Below are 24,264 nucleotides of genomic sequence, written 5' to 3'. Positions count from 1 at the left end.
ATATACAATAATTCGTATATAAAAATTATTACCAAAATACCTTGTTGTCATATTTTTTGCTGGATAACCAGTTTAAAAAGCCAAAGATCATTAAGTGATTAAAAATAAACATTGTGTTTCAGTTGTTTTTGTTGGTATTCCTTTTCCTCCCATTACTTGTGATTTGTTTTATTCTAGTGAAGTACTATCTATTTGTAATATCAAGGATTATTTTTCAGCAAACATAAAAGAAATACTTATTTGGGAAGCAGAATTCCTGTTTTATTGAAAGAAAGCATCTATTATAGCTGCATGATTTTACTGTGGTATACAATTGATATAATAGGCCAAGTATCTACAGTTAGATAGTCATACAGAGCACTGTATCGGACAAAGTACATCTGCAAACATTGCATCATTGCATTTCCACTGTTTGTAGAAATTAAGTACATTGAGAAAAATGTTTTTTTTAAAAAAACTACAGTTTCCAGAAATTTAGGCAATGTTGCCTGGAGAAAATGGAAGTTATAGCATACTACATCTACACCTAGACAGCAAGTTAAAGAAGGCTAATGTAATCCATAATTCCAATTGAAGGAAGGTGGATTTGTATAGGAACTGATATCCAGCAAAAAAGGATTATGACTATGAGCCAGCTGTGTGCAGCAGCAGCCAAACAAGCTAGTACAATCCTGGATTGTATAAACAGAGGCATAGAATCAAGATCACATGAAGTATTAGTACTGTTTTATAAAACCCTAGTGAGACCACACCTGGAATACTGCAACCAATTTTGGTCACTATATTACAAAAAAGATGTTGAGACCTTGGAAAAAGTTCATAGAAGAACAACTGCGATGATCAAAGGCCTGGAGATTAAAACATAGGAAGACCAGCTGCAGGACTTGGGTTTGGCTAGTCTAAAGAAAAGAAATAATAGGAGTGACATGATAGCAGTATTCCAGTATTTGAGGTGGTGCCACAAAGAAGAGGGGGTCAAACTATTCACCAAAGCACCAGAGGGTAGGACAAGAAACAATGGTTGGAAACTGACCATAGAGGGAAGCAACCTGGAATTAAGAAGAAACTTCCTAACAGTGAGGTCAATTAACCAGTGAAACAGTTGCCTTTAGAAATCATGGGTGCTCCATCACTGGAGGTTTTCAAGAAGAGACTGGACAGTCACTTGTCTGAGATGGTATAGGTTCTCCTGTTTGAACGGGGGCTGGACTAGAAGACCTCTGAGGTCCCTTCCAGCTCTATTCTATCCTATTTCTCAGAAGAACCTCAATCACAGTGTTTAATTTTACACATAATTATTAATTTTTGAATTCTCAAACTGAGGGAACAGGCAAAAACAAAGAGATGATAAGCAAAAATTAAATCTGACAACCCCTACTTTGACTGCTAAGCTTAAATGCACAAGAGAAGGGATTTGTCTATGCTACATTCTATATATTTCATTGTTTATATTTACAACTTGCCCTTCTCTTAGAAGATCAAGGCAGCTTTCATGTTTTTTCTCATTCTATTACATCCTTATGACTGTGCCAGCTACAGTCAATCATCTATTTCTTTCAGAAAATTATTTGAAAAAATGTATTTATTTTTCTTGCGGCTTTAGATGTAGTGATGGAGATCAGTTTAGACATGGTTAAAGGCATAGAAGACAAATTTGTGAAGGGCTATTTATGGCTATTGGACTTCTAAAAGGTACACTGTGTTCAGAATAATGATTGTAAAAGAACCATGCACACTTTCATGCCCCTTGCTAGGAAACAACAATAGAAAAGTCCTATTGCTGTCTTATCCTTCTTCTGAGTTCTCAGATGCATCTGGCTGATCCCAAAATGTTGAATTTGATATGTAATTGTTCTGTTCCTAGAAGATTCGGGAGAAGGGCGGTATATAAATAAATATTATTATTATTATTATTATTATTATTATTATTATTATTATTATTATTATTATTATTATTATTATCCTTTAGTTCCTATTTTAGGGACTAATGAAATAATCTGTGGCAGCAAATTATATATATATAATTTTATAATATAATACTATATTTATAATATAATACTTATAATATATATATAACAAAAAGCCTTGACAAATACTTAACATATATTTGCCTTGCCTTCGAGCTAATAAAAAGAGAGAAAGAACCTGTGGCTCAGCAAGTTAAAAACAACTGCCTAAGATACAATCAGCCCAGGTTCGAATCTCAGATAAAGGGTATGACTGACTGATGAGAACATAAAGAGTTCGAAATGGCCATCTCAGCCTCCCAAAATTCTTTATTAGCAACTTGAATAATTTGCACAAATAATGAGCTGTCATAGTTGACTATATCCTGTGGATAAGCCTTGAAGATAGGCCAAAACAGGAATGAAAGAGTTAATTAGCAAGGTGCTTTCAAAAAGCCTTGACAAATACTTAACATATATTTGCCTTGCCTTCGAGCTAATAAAAAGAGAGAAAGAACCTGTGGCTCAGCAAGTTAAAAACAACTGCCTAAGATACAATCAGCCCAGGTTCGAATCTCAGATAAAGGGTATGACTGACTGATGAGAACATAAAGAGTTCGAAATGGCCATCTCAGCCTCCCAAAATTCTTTATTAGCAACTTGAATAATTTGCACAAATAATGAGCTGTCATAGTTGACTATATCCTGTGGATAAGCCTTGAAGATAGGCCAAAACAGGAATGAAAGAGTTAATTAGCAAGGTGCTTTCAAAAAGCCTTGACAAATACTTAACATATATTTGCCTTGCCTTCGAGCTAATAAAAAGAGAGAAAGAACCTGTGGCTCAGCAAGTTAAAAACAACTGCCTAAGATACAATCAGCCCAGGTTCGAATCTCAGATAAAGGGTATGACTGACTGATGAGAACATAAAGAGTTCGAAATGGCCATCTCAGCCTCCCAAAATTCTTTATTAGCAACTTGAATAATTTGCACAAATAATGAGCTGTCATAGTTGACTATATCCTGTGGATAAGCCTTGAAGATAGGCCAAAACAGGAATGAAAGAGTTAATTAGCAAGGTGCTTTCAAAAAGCCTTGACAAATACTTAACATATATTTGCCTTGCCTTCGAGCTAATAAAAAGAGAGAAAGAACCTGTGGCTCAGCAAGTTAAAAACAACTGCCTAAGATACAATCAGCCCAGGTTCGAATCTCAGATAAAGGGTATGACTGACTGATGAGAACATAAAGAGTTCGAAATGGCCATCTCAGCCTCCCAAAATTCTTTATTAGCAACTTGAATAATTTGCATATATATATATAACAATTATCCAATGTATGAAAAGTAATTATTTCTCTTGTTTGGTTTGAATCAATCAGCTTTCTTGGCAAATCACAATTTTTACCTTGTTTTAATATATGGGAAAGAGAAAGAGACAGGTAACAACAACAACAACAACAACAACAACAATATTCATGATATTGTTTTTCTACAGGTAGTCCTCAACTTACAACTTTTCATTTCGTGATGGTTCAAAATTAAAACGGCACTGAAAAAGTGACTTGTAACCATTTTTCACATTTACGACCATAGCAGCATCCCATGGTCATATGATCAAAATTCAGACGCTTGGCAACTGATTCATATTTTTGATGATTTCAGTGTCCTGGGGTCATGTGATCACCTGTTGCAACCCTCTGACAAGCAAAGTCAGTGGAGAACTGTGGCAAGAAAGATTATAAAAAGGGGCAAAATACACTTAATAAATGTCTCACTTAGAAACAGAAATTTTGGACTCAATTGTGGTCGTAAGTTGAGGACTACCTGTATTATCGTTGTGAGTTTCCCAGAGTTCTCATACTAAGATGAGTAGCCATACAAGAATTTAAAATAGATTAAAGAAATCTCCCCTTTAAGATGATTTTTTTCCTAAATTAAAAATAAAAAAACTCAAATTTTTTTCTTGTAAGACATTCTACAATTACTAGACCAAGGCAGAACCAAACTCTTGATTTTCCTGCCTGTAGCCTTAAACACTGCACCAGACTGGCTCTCTTGTGCTTACTGTATTCCTGTATTTCTATATTTTTGTGCTCTTATTGCAACTTTTAAGTGCTATTTGCTGCCATGTTTAGACTCCTTCTTGGTTAGGGAAATATCTGCAGGGCTGCTGTGAGGACTATTTGGGATACCTGGTGGATAACATCATTTGGATTCATGCTGAGTTGAAGGCCAGTTGTGCAGATCTTATGGAATTGACTTCAAAAGTCTTGGGTTGCTATTTGTGAGGTATTCAATCCTGTTAGTCCTGAAGTAGTTGATACGGTACTTGGCCATGTGGGTGTAACCCCCTGTGTTCTAGATCTGGTTGGACAAGACTTTCAGAGAGGGTAGGTTCATCTCCATATAGCAAATGCTTCCCTGGCAGAGGAGACAGTTCTACCACTTCTAAATACTCTCAGGATAAGCATGCTTTCCTTTCTTCACTTGAAACAATGTCACCTTGAAAACCTGGAGCTGTGCCTTTTCCAATGAAGTGTCTGTCCTCTGAAAAATTCAATTGCCTACATATAGTTGGCCCAACTTTATTGGCCTTTTACTGTTTATAAACTCAGTAAAAACCTTGCTTGAAACACGGATGCTTCAACCAGGATAATTTGAGTTCTGGTGCAGAGGACTGCAACAAATTTGAGTCCTTGATCTCCAATGAATAATAATCTTTTTATTGTACACAAACCACACTAGCATAGTTCAATTTGGAGAGCTCTATACTGTAAATATTTTAGATACATATATACATAAAGTATTATTTGGAATTATTATTTGAACCTGTGTCCAAAATTAATTCCATAGGGCTATATCATATGAAATGTAATGGAAATACATAGTTTGGTACATTGGATTCTCCAATTTTATTTCTCCGATAGACTATTTTTGAAAGCTGACAGCTTTCAATTCTCAGTCTGCTACTATACGTATATAAATAGGTGATGTAGAGTATAAAGCAGCGCTGACCAAGATAAAAGAAGTATGGCTTCATAAAGAACATAAGTAAATTACATGTTTTTTTCACCAGAAAATACAGTGATCATCAGTATTAATAACATTGGAGCTGCCCAGCTGCAGGACGAGGCTCTTTGCAGACTTCTCCCATTGTGTAAAAAATGTAAAGAAAGCTCAGATTGGGTTTTGAAGTATGGGAGATGATCTCTTCATGATGATTCACTCACAAAGCACCTTTATGAATATGAAGATTTTCACAAGTCCACCCTACAAGCCTGATGAAGGCTGCACAACTAAAGATTTTGAAAGAATATTTTTTTTAATTTCTATCAAAACTGCTAAAAAGAAAACTGCCCTTGAAAAGGCGAAACCCTCCTGAGCTACAGAGTGACCAACTCAGAGGGTTGCTTCCCAATTATCAAGAAGGCCAGCATAATTCAGCATAATTCAAACCTTCGGTCTCTTGGAGATAGTAAATTTGGAAGACCTAATCCAGGGTGCATGTGTAGATTCTTTTGTGTACCCCCTTTCTCAAGAATCTACAAAACTTTGGCAGAAAAATCACTGAACAGCACAATTTAGCATTTTTCCCTAGAAAAAGAAATGTCTTCAATAAATAGAGTATAGTATTTTAATCTAAATCTCTCCAAGAAAGGGGCAATTCAAAATGACAAACTGTGTGTTGTGAAATCAGAATGCTAGTGCCATCCATTTGCATTTGCACTGTGGCTTTGCATATATGATATTGAGATGCCTACTTCATCATTTTGCCTCTTGGCCCAAAATCTTCAATTTTTAAGTTCCCAGCTGAAATGCCCAGCCCCTGAAGCTTAAAATGTTGAATACTCCATTTTTGCACAAAGAAAAATGAAGCTTGCCAGTCAGTTGATTTGTATCAGGTTACTTGTCTCAACAGATGGCAACACACATTTTATCTCAATAAAAGACCAGCAGATTTAGAATCCCAAGTACCGCGTAAGAGAGTGAGCGCCTGTTACTCGTCCCAGCTTCTGCCAACCTAGCAGTTCGAAAGCACGTAAAAATGCAAGTAGAAAAATAGGGACCACTCCAGTGGGAAGGTAACAGCGTTCCGTGCGCCTTTGGCGTCTAGTCATGCCAGCCACATGACCACGGAGATGTCCTCGGACAAACGCTGGCTCTTCGGCTTTGAAATGGAGATGAACACCGGCCCCTAGAGTCGGAAACGACTAGCACGCGTGTGCGGGGGAACCTTTACCTTTACTTTTAATTAAATGGGAGATCCCACCAAAAATTCCAGTGCTGTATAATATATGGGAGAGTTGAAACAAATGGAAGGAGGAAATGGCAAACCACTTTTCTACTGTTGCCAACAAAACAACATGGATATGACCATGAACTTAGGAAAAGTTGATCTCAATAGGTGGCAGACTTTACCTTTCACTTTGAGTTGTATACAATTAGGACAAATAGAAAATTATCTCCCATTATTGGGAGATATACTGAATTCACATTCAGAGTAGAAAAGGATCCATTTGTGAGACTATTTTGCCACTGTGGAATATGCCAACAGAGCCCCAATATAAGCATGAAATCTCAGTATAAAATTAAAGCCAAAGCCAACAATGTATGTTATGCATAAAACACTGACAAAAGTAAAACACTGATTTCCTTGTAGTGGTATGTTTGAAAGAGCTGTGGCATAATCAGATATAAATGTGTTTAACCTTCCACCACAGTAACCCAAGCCTTTCATTACGAGGTGTACATATAATCTTGTTTTGCCTTTCATTTGCCATGCTATTAACAGTTGTAATTAAACAGAAAAATAAAGTAAAACAAAGTATGAACTCTATGCTGTCTAGATAAATAGCTGGAAATGTGCTGTATTTGGATACAAGATTCAGTCTTGTTTCTGAGATTGTACTACAGGAGGGGGCCCTGCAGTATTCAACAACACAACTTCTGTAAGCAGAGGGGTTCATTAGTGGAGAAAGCAGAACTTAAATAGTTAGGCAAAAATGGCTGAATTAGGCCTTTTCTTTTCCCTTCTTTTAACAGAAGTGATTCTCAAAAGATTAAAAGTAGGTTAGGGAAAGAATAAAACAGCTATGTTTCTAGTGTCTACCTGACAATGGCTTTTGTGGCAGTGAATAATTACATGAAAATCACTTCCTTTCCACCTCTCTTTGGGATTTCTATGAGTTGCTAAGCAGTTCCTCTCCTACCTTCTGCTAATGTTACTTACAGAGAGCAATGAATGGAGCACATTCATTATGGGAAAGGGAGAAAAGGACTTAAGTACTCAAGTTTTGTTGTTGTTGTTGTTGATTCGTTGCTGCCTCCAGAAATAAGCACCACAGCTTAGAATACTTTACACACATTGAAATGGTAATTTGTCCAGGCATGTTGAGTAGAAACCAACTTCTAGCTTAAATGAAGCAAAACAATTCTTGAAGAAAAGCCACACTTGTATCATGTTTCTGTGGTGCCAACCAATGTAGAAAGTCAGCTACCAAAGCAACAGGTGCTTCTTATTTTGGGAAATATTTTACATACATTTTCCTCTTTCCTTTATTCATGAGTAAGTTAGTTGCGCTTTATTTTCATATTTAGTTGCCAACAGTTTTGGGCTTACATTATGCTGTACTGAGAATGAAAATTGATAATTCTGATTTTTTTTCATGAAAACCACTGTTTTACAGAGAAATTAGGAGAAAACCAATTTACAATTGTTTGGAAGTTTCAGTCTGGTATAGCTTAAAGGTAAAGGTAAAGGTTCCCCTGCACATGCATGCTAGTCATTTCCGACTCTAGGGGCCGGTGCTCATCTACGTTTCAAAGCTGAAGAGCCAGCACTTGTCCGAGGATGTCTCCATGTTCATGTGGCCGGCATGACTAGACGCCAAAGGCGCATGGAACGCTGTTACCTTCCCATGGTAGTGGTCCCTATTTTTCTACTTGCATTTTTACGTGCTTTTGAACTGCTAGGTTGGCAGAAGCTGGGATGAGTAACAGGCACTCACTCTGTTACGCGGCACTCGGGATTCAACCCGCCAAACTGCCGACCTTCTAATTGACAAGCTCAGCGTCCTAACCCACTGAGTCACCATGTCCCTCTGGTATAGCTTAGTTATCTGTATATTGGTAATACTCTCATTCCCATAATCTTTAACTGGGAGAAACTGTGCACCATAGGACTAAACTTTTTCAACCACGACAAACTTCCAGAATCCATGACTTGTATAATTGAAATTTGGCAAATTTTACAAAACCTTTTATGACATAAAAAATATTATGAAGCATTTTATGACATAATACAAAATATCATAAGTACTCTGATGTTTGACTATGCTACAGAGTTCAACATGGGCTATTTTCAAGACAGATACATCTCTGAATATCTCCTTGAATTTTTAAGAACTATATGATAGAATCAGAATGGTGTGACATTCCATGCAAAGAGGTTCCATCATATTGCTTTTCTCTAGCTCCAGTCCAGTTTAGCCTGTTTGTTAGTCAGTCAATATGAAATAATGTGAATATAAAGAAGGTTGCCCTATAGTTCATCTCCAAACTAGACAATAATTTTCATCTAAGTACCCTAAGTAAAACAAGATCTTGCCCTGTGATGAAAGAACATATTTGAAAACAATCTCACATAAATATGCTTGTAACAGAAGTAACTTGGACTGCAAGGCGATCAAACCGGTCAGTCCTAGAGGAGATCAACCCTGACTGCTCTTTAGAAGGCCAGATCCTGAAGCTAAAACTCAAATACTTTGGCCACCTAATGAGAAGGAAGGACTCACTGGAGAAGAGCCTAATGCTGGGAAAGATTGAGGGCAATAGAAGAAGGGGACGACAGAGAATGAGGCTGGATGGAGTCACTGAAGCAGTAGGCGTGAGCTTAAATGGACTCCAGAAGATGGTAGAGAACAGGAAGGCCTGGAGGAACATTGTCCATAGGGTCGCGATGGGTCAGACACGACTTCGCAACTAACAACAACAAACAGAAGTAATGACTATTAGATTTGGAATCAATGGAATCTAAGAAATTGATTGATTTTTATAGGCTTGTGATCAGTGTAGACAGCCAATTTAGAATAGTGGTTAAGGGATCAGGCTAGAAACCAGGATATTCTAGTCCTACCTTAGGCACAGTGCCACCCAGATGATGTTTTGACAATCAGACTCAGTCCTAAAAAGCAGGCAATAGCAAACCACTTCTGAAACGTTACCAAGAAAATTGCTGGGACTAGTTGCCAGGAGTCAAGACTGACTCAAAGGCAGCAAAACAATAATACAGCTGTCAGTGTAGCAGTCTTATTGTAACTCATAAGCATCTTATTTTCTCTTGATAAAAATAACCTTTCCTAGTGTTCACTGTCAATGACAAATCTTACACAATTTGCACATTCTTTTTTATTTGCTGCTTTGTTTTTGAGTTGGGCTACATTAAATCAGAATAAAGCAAAAAGACAAAATACAAGAAAAATTGTCTCTAAATTCTTACAGCACATCCCCATAGCCTCAAACATAGTTATAGCTGTTGATCATAAGAAAATGTCAGATATAAGAATGAGGGGGGGAGCATACAGTCTGTAATGAATATATAGAAATCCTAATAATAAGATTAAAACAATAGTATAAAATTAGCCTCTAAGTTATACATTAACTTCTTTAGTTTAATGTTCATGTTTGCCTCATTACTTAGAAAGATTATGAAGACTACCATAAAACTTCACATAATTCACAATAGGTTATGAGTCCTATGTCAGCCTTTTCTGGTAGTTGCAGATCATCTTGTCATCAGTTTGAGGAATGATGAAAGTTGAAGGCCAATTAGACCTATAAAAAACACATGCTGGCCATCCAGGCGGTAAACAAAAGGTTGCTGAATGTTGCTGATAGAAAATTAGCTAGACGTTTTTCTATGCCCCAGAAGAGTTTATCTTGATATTCCCATAGCAGTTTGGACAGAAGGACTATTTATCTATGAGATTTTAGCAAAAATAAAATAAATCATGTGAGAGTAGAGAAACGGGATAGTGTAAGTGGATCATTGGTTGATCCTTTCCTCATTTGTTGGTGTAAATTAAACTTCTGCCTGCAAAGATTCTTAGGAACTTGCACCAACAAGGATATAGCTGAAAAAAGAGCTCATGAAAAAAGGCTTTAGTGCCTAATTTCTCATCATGTTTCACCAATATGGAGGCATTGCTATGTAACTGTTATCAGTAATGCTACTAGGAATAGTGATAAAAGGATGGGTAGATAAATAGACAGGTACATGTTAACAATGTCTCCTTCCCCTACCCCACTGAACCAGACCAGCAGGTTTTCTGTATACTTACAATTTGAACAGTTTGTAGTATGTACTGATTTTCTTCCCTATACTTTCTCCAAACCTTCAAAACCAAGGATTCATTTTAGATCATAAAAACAATCTGAATTATTCCTCTGGGGAAAACAGATCTGAAACTGGATTAGCTCTAGAGTCACTGATCTATTTTGACAGGCAAGTGACCTTAATAAGAATGTTCTGTCTGCCTGATAAAAATTTAAAGGAGTACCAGAAGCATAGCAAAAATATTATATAGCCAAGTGTATCACTCACCTTGTTTAACACACACATATATACATACAAAGAGACACACTTAAGGGAGTTAAAAGGCTATAACATTGACACAGATCCTAGAGTATAGAGCAAGGGTGTCAAACTGCTGGCCCATTGGCCAGATGCATCATAGCGAAACCGCGTCCACCCCATTGCCGGCAATGGCAAAAAAGTCATGATACATCACAACTCATCACGTGATGTTGTGAGTTTGACACCCCTGCTATAGAGTATGTAGCAGAATTGTAAACAAACTGAGCAATTAATTACAAAAAATGTTATTAAGTGCTCACAAAGGAAATTTGTCATTCTGGTGACCAACCCAGAATTAATCCTGCAACAGTGTCCTGGGACATTTATATTTGCTTTCATTAATGAAATCTGTCTCCTTTTGCAAATCATGTTGCATTGATTTGTTACATCTGTTTAACTCTTAAAATAAAACATCAATCCCATTTTTCAACTCATAATTTTATCAAAACAAAAGAAGCATCAGAAACACTGCATGTGGTGAGAAGAGAAAAAAAATGAGAGAAGGAAAGAATAGAATTGGATATGGAAGAAAAGAACATAAAATGAGGGAACAACAAGAGAAGAGCAAATAAACAACAACAACAACAAAACCCCTTCAATTGAAAATAACAGAAAAAGAGAATTGGAAGGGACCTTGGAGCCCATCAAGTCCAATCCTCTGTTCGAGAATATATATACCATTCTGGGAAAATGGCTGGTTCAATCTTTTCTTACAAATCTCCACAGTTTCTGGAGGCAAGCTGTTCCACTGATTAATTGTTCTTACTGATGGCAATTTTCTGCTTAATTCTAGGTTGGATCTCTCCTTGATAAGCTTCCACCCATTGTTTCTTGTCCTGGCCTCAGGTACTTTGGAGAACAGGTTGGCTCCCCTCCTTTCTGTGACAGCCCTCAAAAATTGGAAGGCTGTTATTATATTACACTTAGTCCTTCTCTTCATTAGACTAAATGTTCCCAGTTTTCACAACTATTCGTTGTACAATTTAGCCTCCAGTCCCCTAATCATGCTTGTTGCCCAATTCTTTCTTTTTCAATATCTCATCAACTCCATCTAACTACGGTACACCGTTTCATGGCTTGCCTCAGCCCACTAATAATAATTGCTATTTAATATTATTCACGCTATATGACCAAACCACCTTAATGCCTATATTACCTACAGATCACTCACTTTTGTATTCAATTTAGATTCATTCATCAATACCTGACATGAATTCTTTTGGTTTCACCATACACTTCTATAGTACCCCATTCCCCCTATTTCAGTTTATATTTGTGTTTTTCTTGCAGCATGCAACTTTTAATTAGTAAGCAAGCTCTTAGACATGTGTGGTTGTGTATGCATCCTCTAACATTCATTCCCTATAACAGCCCATATACTGCTTTAACCTGAGTAAGCCTGGCTTAGATTATCAAGGGGGAAATTGCCTGCTGGCCTTGTACTTTTGGGAGTTGAAGGGAACCAAAATAAAGACATGCTGCTTTTCCCTAGTTGTTTTAGTTGTATTTACTACTTTCCTTTTCTTCAATGTCCATTTCCCCCCAAAAAAACCATTCATGACACTACTGAACTCAATTAAAACTGCTTCCAGGAACATAACAGAGGGAGAACTATGTTTGTCTATGGTAGCACCCTTTCTTTTTCTTTTTTCAAATTAAAAGGCATATGTTTTTGTGAGCTGCAGCTCATTTCATCAGATACACAGAGGCCTGATTCATGTAGAATATAAATTGAGATGAATCGAGACGAATACTTCCAAAATGTGACTAAAGTCTGTGTGCTTTCTGTAGCTAAGAGGATAAAAGTCTCAGGAACTGCAATTTTAAAATTATTATTAATCTAATATTATCATCTGAGAATGCCTGGAATTGATGACATTTGGAGGGCAAAATTTCAGCATAGTAGACCCATCTGAGACTTATTTACACAAGGAAACTCATAATTCCAGTGCATTTCTCAACATAACAATGCATAAGGAGTTATATCACGTTAACAAACTTGTTTCTAAGTAGCATCTGCAGAGAGTCATAGATCAGGGGCTTAAAGATGTTCAGAGACTAGTGCTACTAAGACTTACATTGCTGGATCCATAAAAAACAAGGATATAAATCTGCAAAACCTCGAGGCAACGTTGCAACAATTGATGGACTATGGCTTTAGTGCACAACAAAACAAATGTGAATTCTTTAAATCCAGTATTACCAAACTACTGGCACACTTGGCCTACGTAAGTGTGCAGAGAAAAACAAGCAATCTGAATATCCCAAGGCCATGTGACACGCCACACCATGCCATTCTTTTTTAGTGGTTTGTTAATTATTGTAACAGATTCTTGCCAAGCTTACCCATTTCCTAACCATAAAATGCAATTGTAGTATCGACCAAAGCATCCTGACAGAGATAGAGTCCAGCCAAGTGACTTTTTTAAAAAATAAATGCTTTTACCATATTTACAACATACTTAAGCCTCTCTGTAATTCAATTGCTTCTTAATTATTTCTTCCATAATTCAGTTTAGGAGTAGTGAAACAAAGATAGAAGTTTCAGATCACATTTAAAGGCTTATATTCACAAAACTATGCTGGGTTAAAATTCTGTTTAGTTGTAAAAAAATAATAGGAGTTATATCAAGAAAAATATGCAGTTTAACAAGAGCCGTGCTGATGCAGTGGTTAGAATGCAGTATTGCAGGCTAATTCTGCTGACTGTCCTTAGTTCGGCAGTTCAAGTCTCAGCCTTCCATCCTTCTGAGATTGGTAAAATGAGGATCCAGATTGTTGGAGGCAATATGCTGAGTCTTTAAACTGCTTAGAGAGGGCTGTAAAGCACTGTGAAGGGATATAAAAGTCTAAGTGCCATTGCTATTACTTTTTAAAATATAGTTTTAGATGCATTAAAAAACTTCCACTATTGCATCTAAAGAAAATATTTTTCCTCAGCATTCCTTAAATCCAGTATTATCAAACTACTGGCACACTTGGCCTACATAAGTGTGCAGAGAAAAACAAGCAATCTGAATATCCCAAGGCCATGTGACATGCCACACCATGCCATTCTTTTTTAATGGTTTGTTAATTATTGTAACAGATTCTTGCCAAGCTTACCCATTTCCTAACCATAAAATGCAATTGTAGTATCGACCAAAGCAAATGGTTCCTGAGGAAAAAAATCACAAAGTCTATCAACTTATGCAGTTATGTTTAAACACATTAATACAAGTATACTTGCTCAGTTTTTTTAAAGAATTCATATAAAGAAAGGATTTTAGTTAAAGCTAACAAATATAAAATGAGTTTCATCTCTTTACAGATATATCCTATAGCCTTACACAAACCCAACTCAATCCTTCCATGACCATCATGATAAATTATTTGAATATTTATATTTTCTGTATTTACTCTGAATATCAGTCACCAATTTCAGTTTCGATTTTGGGAATTGATTTAGGGATTATTTTTTTGACTAAAATAAATTTTGTATGTAGAGTATGATGTTTGAACTTTTAAATAACTACGGTTCCCCAATTTGGCCTAGTGGCTAAGTCACTAGGTTAGAAACCAGCTGACTGTGAATTGTAGTCTCATCCTAAGCATGAAAATCAGGTGGGCAATTTTGGGCCAGTCACTTTCTCTCAACCCAATCCACTTCACAGGATTGTTTTTATTTATTTATTTGATTGTTATCCCATCTTTATTATATCTACATATAACTCACGGTGGTGAACATGCCTAATGTTTCTTTCTCCTCCTATTTTGATCAAGGTTAAAATAATGGCTTATTATTTTGGAGAATGCTTAACTTTTTAAAATCTGGATTGGATGATAATAGTTATTTATTTTAATGTTTCTTTTTTTAGTGGGATTGAACATTAATTTTTAGAAGAGAAGAAATTCAGACTGCATGCCATAGATATAATTTATAACATCTATGTTTTATTTCTGATAACCCTTGCTGAATTTTTACTGTTTAGTAAGGATAGATGAGGCTCTAGAGATGGGTTTATAAAAACTGTGGTGAGATATGGAATGAGGAGATTTTGGTTATATTTTAAGAGATAGTAATAAGTTATTAATATTAATTATATTTGCTGGGAATCCATTTAATTTTTAATTTTTTTGTTACATAGTTGTATAAGTTTTACTTATATAACATAATCTTTAACAAATATTGGGAGAAAAATCATTTCATATTAGTTCTTCACTTTCATTTTTATCTGCTCCCTGACTTCATCTATGGATTTTTAGCTGCAACAATATTGTATAATGAGTGCCTGTCTCTCTTCTAATCCTACCCTTTTCTTTAGCTCATTAATACCAATATGCTTTCTATCGCTGTGGCTTTGTTCATAGTTCCTGGAATCTTCCATTCTCACTATGATAAAAGCCACATGTTCTTTTGTTACTACCACTTCAGCTATTTGCTAAAGTAAAATTATTTACAATTATTTTTAAGAGCAGCTGAAAGCATAATCTTTGCACTCATTGGCTGCTTTTCTTCTAATAAGCTAAAATTTTGCATCTGTTGAAATCAGTGTGTGATTTTGCTGTTAATAGATTTTAGGGCCTCTCACTCTTTTCAGTTACTATTACTTATGCTAAAGGTATAATTTTTTCCTTTTTAGAAGGCACACACTGTATGTCAACCTAATCATTTTAGCTTAATAATTGACCAATATCAACCACAACGTTTGATTATTTCCCATTAGGTCATTTTTGACACCTAGAAACCACATACAGATTTTTCTCCCAGATGATCTACCCCTAACCTATTTTTTCAAGTCTCCCAGTGTTGTCCTTAGCACCACTGTAACTAAATCTGCCCACCTTGTGACTGAACATCTTCTCTTTCCTTCTACTTTTCCCAGCATTACAACCTTTTTCAGAGTGCTGGGTTTTTGCATAATGTGTCCAAATAGGTTCATTTGAGCCTGGTCATTTGTGCCTCAAATGAAAACTCTAGGTTGATTTGTACAATGATCTATTTGTTTATTTATTTATTTGGGATATCCATAGTACTGTTGGGAGTCTTCTCCAACATCCAAGTTTGAAGGCACCACCAATACTTTTCCTATCCTGTTTCTTTAAAGTCCAGCTTTTGCTTCCCTAAAGTCTAACAGGCTATACTATGGTTTGCATGATTCTGTGCTTTTTAAATATAGACACATCATAGCATTTGAATATCTTTTCCTAGGCCTGTATGGCTGCTCTGCCAAGTGCAGGTCTGCAGCATATTTCTTGATTGCTTGTCCTTTACTATTGATGGTTGATTCTAAAAGGCAGATTTCAGTATCTACATTGTCAGTTCTAAGCTGGTTGTTCTATGTGTCGTCATTAGTTTGATCTTCTTATATTACCTATTTTAAATGGTCAAATATATCTGGATTTCAAAATCCGACTGATAACCAACTTATAACTTTTTAGAATCCCTCTATACCAGGGGTGTTAAACTGCCGGCCCGTGGGCCAAATGCGTCACCAGGAAACTACACCCACCCCATTGCCGGCAATGGAGAAAAAGCTCCGATATGTCGTACAACATCACGTGATGTCATGAGTTTGACATGTCTGCTCTATACTTATGCCTAAATCAGCTTCCATGAATGGGATTTAAAAGAAATACTGCTTTAGACTGTGCAATAGTAGCATTCCTATAATAAAGGGAATGATAAAATCCAAACTGATGAGCAAAACATGACTGCAGCTGAATTTATTATCTACTGCCTATACCTACTCTGGATCACTTGAATACTTGCTCATTGTTCTTCATAATTTATTAAAATTATTAGGGAAGATATGTATGGACATATTTAATTCTGCATTTAATTTTATAATGTTTTAGTATTTTATACTAAATACTATTTAAGTATTAGTATTTAAGTATTTTATAATGTTTTAGTCATTTTATACAATTTTAAAATTAATGTTTTAGCATGCTGAAAATAGGGACGTGGTGGCACAGTGGGTTAGGACGCTGAGCTTGTCAATCAGATGGTCGGCAGTTTGGCGGGTCAAATCCCGAGTGCCGCGTAGCAGAGTGAGCACCTGTTACTCGTCCCAGCTTCTGCCCACCTAGCAGTTTGAAAGCACGTAAAAATGCAAGTAGAAAAATAGGGACCACTACGGTGGGAAGGTAACAGCGTTCCGTGCGCCTTTGGTGTCTAGTCATGCTGGCCACATGACCATGGAGATGTCCTCGGACAAACGCTGGCTCTTCGGCTTTGAAACGGAGATGAGCACCGGCCCCTAGAGTCGGAAACAACTAGCACACATGTGCGGGGGAACCTTTACCTTTACCTTTATGCTGAAAATGCTAAAATTGTCTTTCAATACTTTAAATATTTTGATAGACTAAGTATTTGTCATCATATACCCAATGTTTAGTTTCTAAACATTCTCTCAATTTCTTTCTTATAGAATATAGGCAATGATTTGAATCATTAGTTACTTTTGTCAAGAGAATAAAGTATGTTATGCAGGTGAATAAATATTCCCCTTTTGATCTTTCAGCCACATCTTGTGGATTCTCAATCCCATTACCTGTACCATTAGTTTAAATTTGATTCTGAACACAGTGATACCTCTCCATGGCTGGCAATTTCCAGAATGTTTAGCTGGAACTTTACTGACTGACTTCTATTTTCTATTCTTTAGCTCCTATATAAAATCATTCAAAAAGTTTAGATTAGATTTGAAGTGTTTTAGAATTGTGGATGATACTAATGATTTATCTCATATTTTACTTTTATCTGTGAACATATTTATATCTCGCTCTCTCTTTACCCAGCCCCCTCAGTTCATTATAGTTGCCATCTTTTATCTTTATTTTTTGGTTTATTGATTTTACTATAATTTGTTTGTTGTGAACCACTCAGAGTTGGGTGTCATGCGATTTTTTAAAAAAATATGTATATATAATTATGTAGCTATAGGCTACATAATATAGGTAACAGCGTTCCGTGTGCCTTTGGCGTCTAGTCATGCTGGCCACATGACCACGGAGACGTCCTCGGACAAGCGCTGGCTCTTCGGCTTTGAAACGGAGATGAGCACCGGCCCCTAGAGTCAGAAACGACTAGCACGCATGTGCGGGGGAACCTTTACCTTTTTAGGCTTTGAAAAGTATTCATTAACTGCAATTGATCCAAAGTAAGACTCCTACATTAGTAAGGTTATATGAAGTAAGCTAGATGAAGGTTAGATGAAGTAAGCTACAGCTCAAAAGATAACTCTTTTCAATAAAATATGTTAGCTGGAAACACCGTCGAAGTTGACACCAGACAGAACATAGAACAACTCAAAGAAATTAGTGCTAGATTGGAAGACGTGGAGAGAACTGGCCCATAAAATTGCCAAGAATCAGAGAGGGCTGAATGGATAATATCATCCATGGAAAAAGTGCTTCTAGATTTCTCCTGATTTTTTGCCACCTCAGACTAACATTTATTGATTATTTAAAGAATTTATATAACCACTTATTTTGCACAGTAATCCTAGGGAGTTTACCATAACCAATGAATAAAATACAATAAAAACAAACAACTCTTCCTACCAGGCATCTGACCAACCAAATATTAACTTTCAGGCTCAGTCCCATGTAACCCAAAACTTGTGTGTGGGTGAGGGAGCCAATTCTTCAATAATCTCTTTTTACAAAGTCTAAGGTTAGATTAATAAGTGGAGCATTTGTTAATTAATAAGGTGCTTGCAACCTATCTTTCATGGGACCTTCATCTGTATTAGTAGCCTATCATATCCTTACTTTCTCCCACATCATCCTTCCAACATCAGTCAAGCCACTCTTTGCATCTGATAAAGTGAGATGCAGCTCTTAAAAGCTTACTGTATGTCTTAAAATAAAAATGAGTTAATCTTAAAAGTCTCCTTCTGAATTTTGGTTACTCTAAAAAGCCAGGTCTATTCTTAAGAATAGCTGAGCAGTTTTGGCATGTTCAATGTGTATGCCTTCTATTTGTATCTCCAATTTAAAAATAAAAATAAAAACTTTAAAAAGGTTCTTATCTGACTACAAAAAGATGACAATTTCCATATGTTCTTTGGACATTAGTTCTTTGGATGAAGTAAGGCAGGTAACTCCATGCAGGACTTTTGAACTCTGGACCCTACTAAAGGACCAGCTTTCCCAAATTAATGCAACACCATCTCTATGACCTTTTTATTATCAAATAAAGATATTCTTGTTTTCTTGCAGGTGTTTTATTACACTGACAAGGCAATATCATCAGTGCTAGTACTGGATAATGAAACATCTGCAAGAAAACAATCAAACTTAGAGAGCATCAAGGACCCCTATTTCAACCCTGAGCTACAAATATTCTTCTTTACTGATCTTTTTGTTTATACCACAATCTAAATACTTCACATGGTCCAGGGATGTAAGGATGTTAACTCCATAAAATTTTAAAGCAATTTTAAGGCAAGAGAAACAAATTTCAAGATAAAACTAAAATACTTCTCAGCATCTACATGGAGGGAAGTGTGTAGTGGGGTGCCCCAGGGCTCTGTTCTGGGCCCAGTGCTCTTCAACATCTTCATCAACGATTTGGATGAGGGGATAGATGGGGAACTCATCAAATTTGCAGATGACACCAAGCTGGCAGGAATAGCCAATACTCCAGAAGATAGGCTTAAAATACAGGAGGATCTGGACAGACTCAAACACTGGGCGCTATCTAACAAAATGAAATTCAATGGTGAAAAAAGTAAGGTTCTACATTTAGGCAGGAAAAATCAAATGCACAGGTATAGTATAGGTGGTACCTTGCTCAATAGTAGTAACTGTGAGAGGGATCTTGGAGTCCTAGTAGACAATCACTTCAATATGAGCCAGCAGTGTGCTGCAGCTGCCAAAAAAGCCAACACAGTGCTAGGCTGCATTAACAGAGGGATAGAATCAAGATCAAGTGAAGTACAAATACCACTTTACAATGCTTTGGTAAGGCCACACCTGGAATACTGCATCCAGTTTTGGTCACCACGATGTAAAAAAGATGTTGAGACTCTAGAAAGGGTACAGAGAAGAGCAACAAAGATGATTGGGGGACTGGAAGCTAAAACATACAGGGAACGGTTGCTGGAATTGGGTATGTGTAGTTTAACGAAGAGAAGAGTGAGGGGTGACATGATAGCAGTGTTCCAATATCCCAGGGGTTGCCACAAAGAAGAGGGAGCCAAGCTATTCTCCAAAGCACCTGAAATCAGGACAAGAAGCAATCGATGGTAACTAGTCAAGGAGAGAAGCAACCTAGAACTAAGGAGAAACTTCCTGACAGTTAGAACAATTAACCAGTGGAACAACCTGCCTCCAGAAGTGGTGAATGCTCCAACACTGGAGGTTTTTAAGAAGAGACTGGACAGCCATTTGCCTGAAATGGTATAGGGTTTCCTGCCTGAGCAGGGGGTTGGACTAGAAAACCTCCAAGGTCCCTTCCAACTTCTTCTTCTTCTTCTTCTTCTTCTTCTTCTTCTTCTTCTTCTTCTTCTTCTTCTTCTTCTTCTTCTTCTTCTTATTATTATTATTATTATTATTATTATTATTATTATTGTTGTTGTTGTTGTTGTTGTTGTTGTTGTTGTTGTTATTGTTATTATTACCTTTTGCAGATATAAGTAATAAAAATATGCCACCATCTATTTTAGCCTAGTGGAGAACAAGAAGAGATCCATCAGCCTCAATAAGAGATAGCAAGTGCATGACAAAGAACTAAACCAGGCGTGCCCAACCTTTTAGACACCAGGGACCGGTTATGTGGAGAGAGGTTTTTCCGTGGACCGGAGGAGGTGTGGTTTTGTGTGCTGCCTGTATCCTGTGGATGGAGCTTCCCTTGTTTGTCCAGGAACTGGGGGTTGGGGACCCCTGAACTAAACCATTTCTTCTTTCAAGAACAAGTGGAAGTTCTACCGAATTCATGCAAAAAAGAACACTGGCCTTGGAGACATAATGCCCCAGGACAGTGAAATCTGGTGACTTCTTTAAGGATTAGAAATATGTTCACTAGATCCTTGAGTCCTTTAAAAAAAACACCACTTTTCTTGCCTTTTTCATACTTTAATGATCAAGATTAAATATTTTAAAATGGATTTTAGTACACAGTTGAAATCAATGATCATATATGTTTTAATTATCTCTGAAATTGATAGGAAATGGGAAAAGAACTATAGTACACATGAAAGAAGATAATGAATCAGAAAACCTTGAGCCCCAATCTGTTCAACTGCCTGCATAGTTATTGTGCACAAGCCCAAAGTGATTTTACTTGGAATATTATGATCCAATCGGTCAGTCACTGGGACCAGAGGTTTACTCTTCCAAGCTGTCAGACTGCTGCTGGAGCCCATCCTAAGAGAACTTTTCTCTCACCAGATTGTGTGAAAGACAGGTTACCTGAGTATGGGCTCCAGAACAAGTCCAAAAGCTTGGAAGACTAAACCTCTGGTCCTGGTGAATGACCTAGACTGGATCCTGCAACATTATCCTATTCTCCAAAGCACCTGAAAGCAGGACAAGAAGCAATGGATGGAAACTAGTCAAGGAGAGAAGCAACCTAGAACTACGGAGAAACTTCCTGACAGTTAGAACAACTAACCAGTGGAACAACCTGCCTCCAGAAGTGGTGAATGCTCCAACACTGGAAGTTTTTAAGAAGAGACGGACAGCCATTTCTCTGAAATGGTATAGGGTTTCCTACCTTAGCAGGGGGTTGGACTAGATGACCTCCAAGGTTCCAACTTATTATTATTATTATTATTATTATTATTATTATTATTATTATTGTTGTTGTTGTTGTTGTTGTTGTTGTTGTTGTTGTTGTTGTTGTTGTTATTATTATTATTATTATTATTATTATTATTATTATTATTATTATTATTATTATCCTGGAAGATGTATATTTGCCTACATTCATGATACTATATTAGAGCCATCTTTGCCAGTCAAGACCATATTGACTAAAAATTGTAGAAACTAAAGTCCAATACAGTATGTCTAAGAGAAGAGCAGAAAGACTATTCAAGAAAAGGAATAGTATTATTAAAGGTGTTGGGATTATCCTGAGTATTGTTTTTTTCTTATAAGCAATAACATAAGCTGGTCAGAGAAATTACAAATATTTTATGTCATACCTCCTGTAGTTCTTCCTACATTGCACAATATGCTATCATTTTATATTGTAAAATATGTTATCATGTTAAGCCTGCTGTGATAGCCACTGAAAAGCCACATAAATGGTCATATCTATTTCTACAATAATTTTCTCTCTTATGACTTGAGCCCACCACATGGGAAAATAGATCAATAGATTGGCATGGAACAGCACCGGCTAGGTAATTTCTGTCCCCCATTCTTTGCTAAGTTTGAAAGATGCAATGTAAAGAAAAGGCAAGATCAATAGAGCTGAATGATGTGATTCTGTTGAAATACAAAGATGGGAGATGGGGAGCTGACAATAATTACATAATTATAGAGCTGACTGAAAAAAAATGCTTCCAGCATTCTTGGTTAATGAGATGGTATCTGCAAGGTGCTATTAATTTGACAGAAAATGGAAGGCTGTAGCATATAATTATCTCATGTTATAAAGGTATTGCATCCATAGTTTTTATACATGCAGACAGCAACTCTTCAAAAACAGAAAGCAATGTATCAGAAATGAAATAATATGGGAAAAATGCAAATGAAAGCACAGTAAAAGCTTTTTTCTGTCTGAAAAAAGAATACTGGGATGTTGATACTAGTTATACTATTAAGACAGAAACATTTTAAGAAAACATTTTTTTAAAATTTTAGTATGGAATATATTTTCACTCCATTTAAAATTATTCACATTTAAAGTTTTGCCTATATATAACTTTTTCTGATGAAATTTGCACACTGATCATAATTATCTGCAGTTTAGAAAAGGTTGCAGAGGCAATTGCTTCAAAAAGGTTTTTCTTTGTCTGGTATCAGTGTAGTAATATGTATTCGAATTGGATTACAACTACTGTCACAAAGCCAGCACTATTTTCATCTTTCCCAATTGCTGTGAAATCAAAACACATATTTATGGTCTTTTAAAAAGCTCATTGAGTCAGTCTGCTTGTACATATTTTTACCTCAAGATGGCATTGCTGCTTTTAACAGCACAATATTCTATTGAATTGAATATTTCAGTGCAAATGTTTTGGCTTAGCTAAGTAAAGCAGTTGGAAAAACAGAAATGTGTACTCAGCTTCTATAAATCTGCACATATCACTTAAGAGTTTATGCGAACCAACACTTTTCAAAATGTAATTTCTAATTTTAACATATAACTTCTTGAATTTCTTATATCTTACAAAATTGACCACACATTTCCATGTTATGTATATCATATTATTATTATTATTATTACATTACATTTTTATACTGCCCTTCTCCCGAAGGACTCAGGGCGGTGTACAGGGCAATAAATATAAAAAACGGAATACAAAAGTTAAAAAACGATTAAATATTATGCCCAAGTTTAAAACAATAATTAAAAAACATATTAAAACCCCAACCCTAACCCATCAAACCAGGTCAGATTGCTTGAATAAATAAGTTTTTAGATCGCGCCGGAAGAAGCGAAGGTCGGGGGCCATCCGGAGCTCAACCGGCAAGCGGTTCCACAGGTCTGGCGTGCCCACAGAGAACGCCCTCCCCCTAGGGGCCACCAATCGACATTCTTTGATCGGAGGCACCCTGAGGAGGCCCTCTCTGTGGGAGCGCACTGGACGGAGGGAAGTTGATGCCGGCCGCAGGTGTTGCCGTAGGTAATCCGGACCCATGCCATGTAGGGCTTTCTATACATCTTTACTGCTGCTATCCAGGTTTTTCATGCCAAATGCTACATAAATAAATAAAATTTAAAAATGTGCTAAGACTAGTAATGATTTTTGTGGAGTCTCAGGGGTTCAAGGTGTTATGTCGCGGGTTCTTCGCACAGTACACACGACGAGGCAAGTGAGTTCAGGAAAACTCTTGGTTTATTGCTTGCAGAATCTGAACTGAGAATTGGGCTGCAACTAGCAGCAATTTATAGCCTAGCCCCTAGGCAGCAGCCAATAGGTTTAAAGCAACCATTGCTGCCTAGGGACAGCTAATAGCAGCACTGGAGACCTGGAGTCTGGGTTGCTGGAGAGCCATTAGCTGCTCCAGCTAACCACATGGTATTACAAGTGAGCCCAATACATAACACCCCTCTCCTCTTAGATCAGACAACATCATAGCAATAGTTGGCCTTAATACAATTAACAAGACTAAACATCAACCTTAAGTAAAAAGCAATACAAGTTACAAGGGTTAACATTATAGCATCTGAATGAATAGGCTTTCATTGACAGTACACTAGTCAGTTAACATCATAGCTCCAGTTTTTTCAGGACAGTGACAAGTTACAGTACTTACAACATTATAGTTCTTTATTTTACAACATAATCAGCAAGATAAGAAGGAGGCTTGCATGCCCTTATGGTCTACCAGCTTACCTAGCGGACCAGGTAGACCATTGATTTATGCAGCTCGGGAGAAGACACGAAGCTGGTTCCAGGCAGTAATATCTGCCTCTTTGAGTGAGGGTGTTTTCCCCGCCGCTTTGAAGGAGGTGGTGGTGAGGCCCCTTCTCAAGAAGCCTGCCCTGGACCCAGCGATTTAAAATAATTATCAT

General features: G+C 36.8%; 1 protein-coding gene across 1 annotated transcript in view; it reads right to left on the bottom strand.

The window, feature by feature from the left end:
- The window catches only part of LOC308661407 (sodium- and chloride-dependent GABA transporter 3), a gene marked incomplete at both ends in the record, with an annotated part of 106,088 nt that overhangs the window by 16,224 nt on the left and 65,600 nt on the right, over positions 1–24,264 (bottom strand). The gene's annotated exons all lie outside the window — the stretch shown is intronic.

The sequence above is a fragment of the Vipera berus genome, assembly GCF_964194415.1.
Source record: "Vipera berus genome assembly, chromosome: 2".
Taxonomy (NCBI): Eukaryota; Metazoa; Chordata; class Lepidosauria; order Squamata; family Viperidae; genus Vipera; species Vipera berus.
This window is presented reverse-complemented; position numbering and strand designations above follow the sequence as displayed.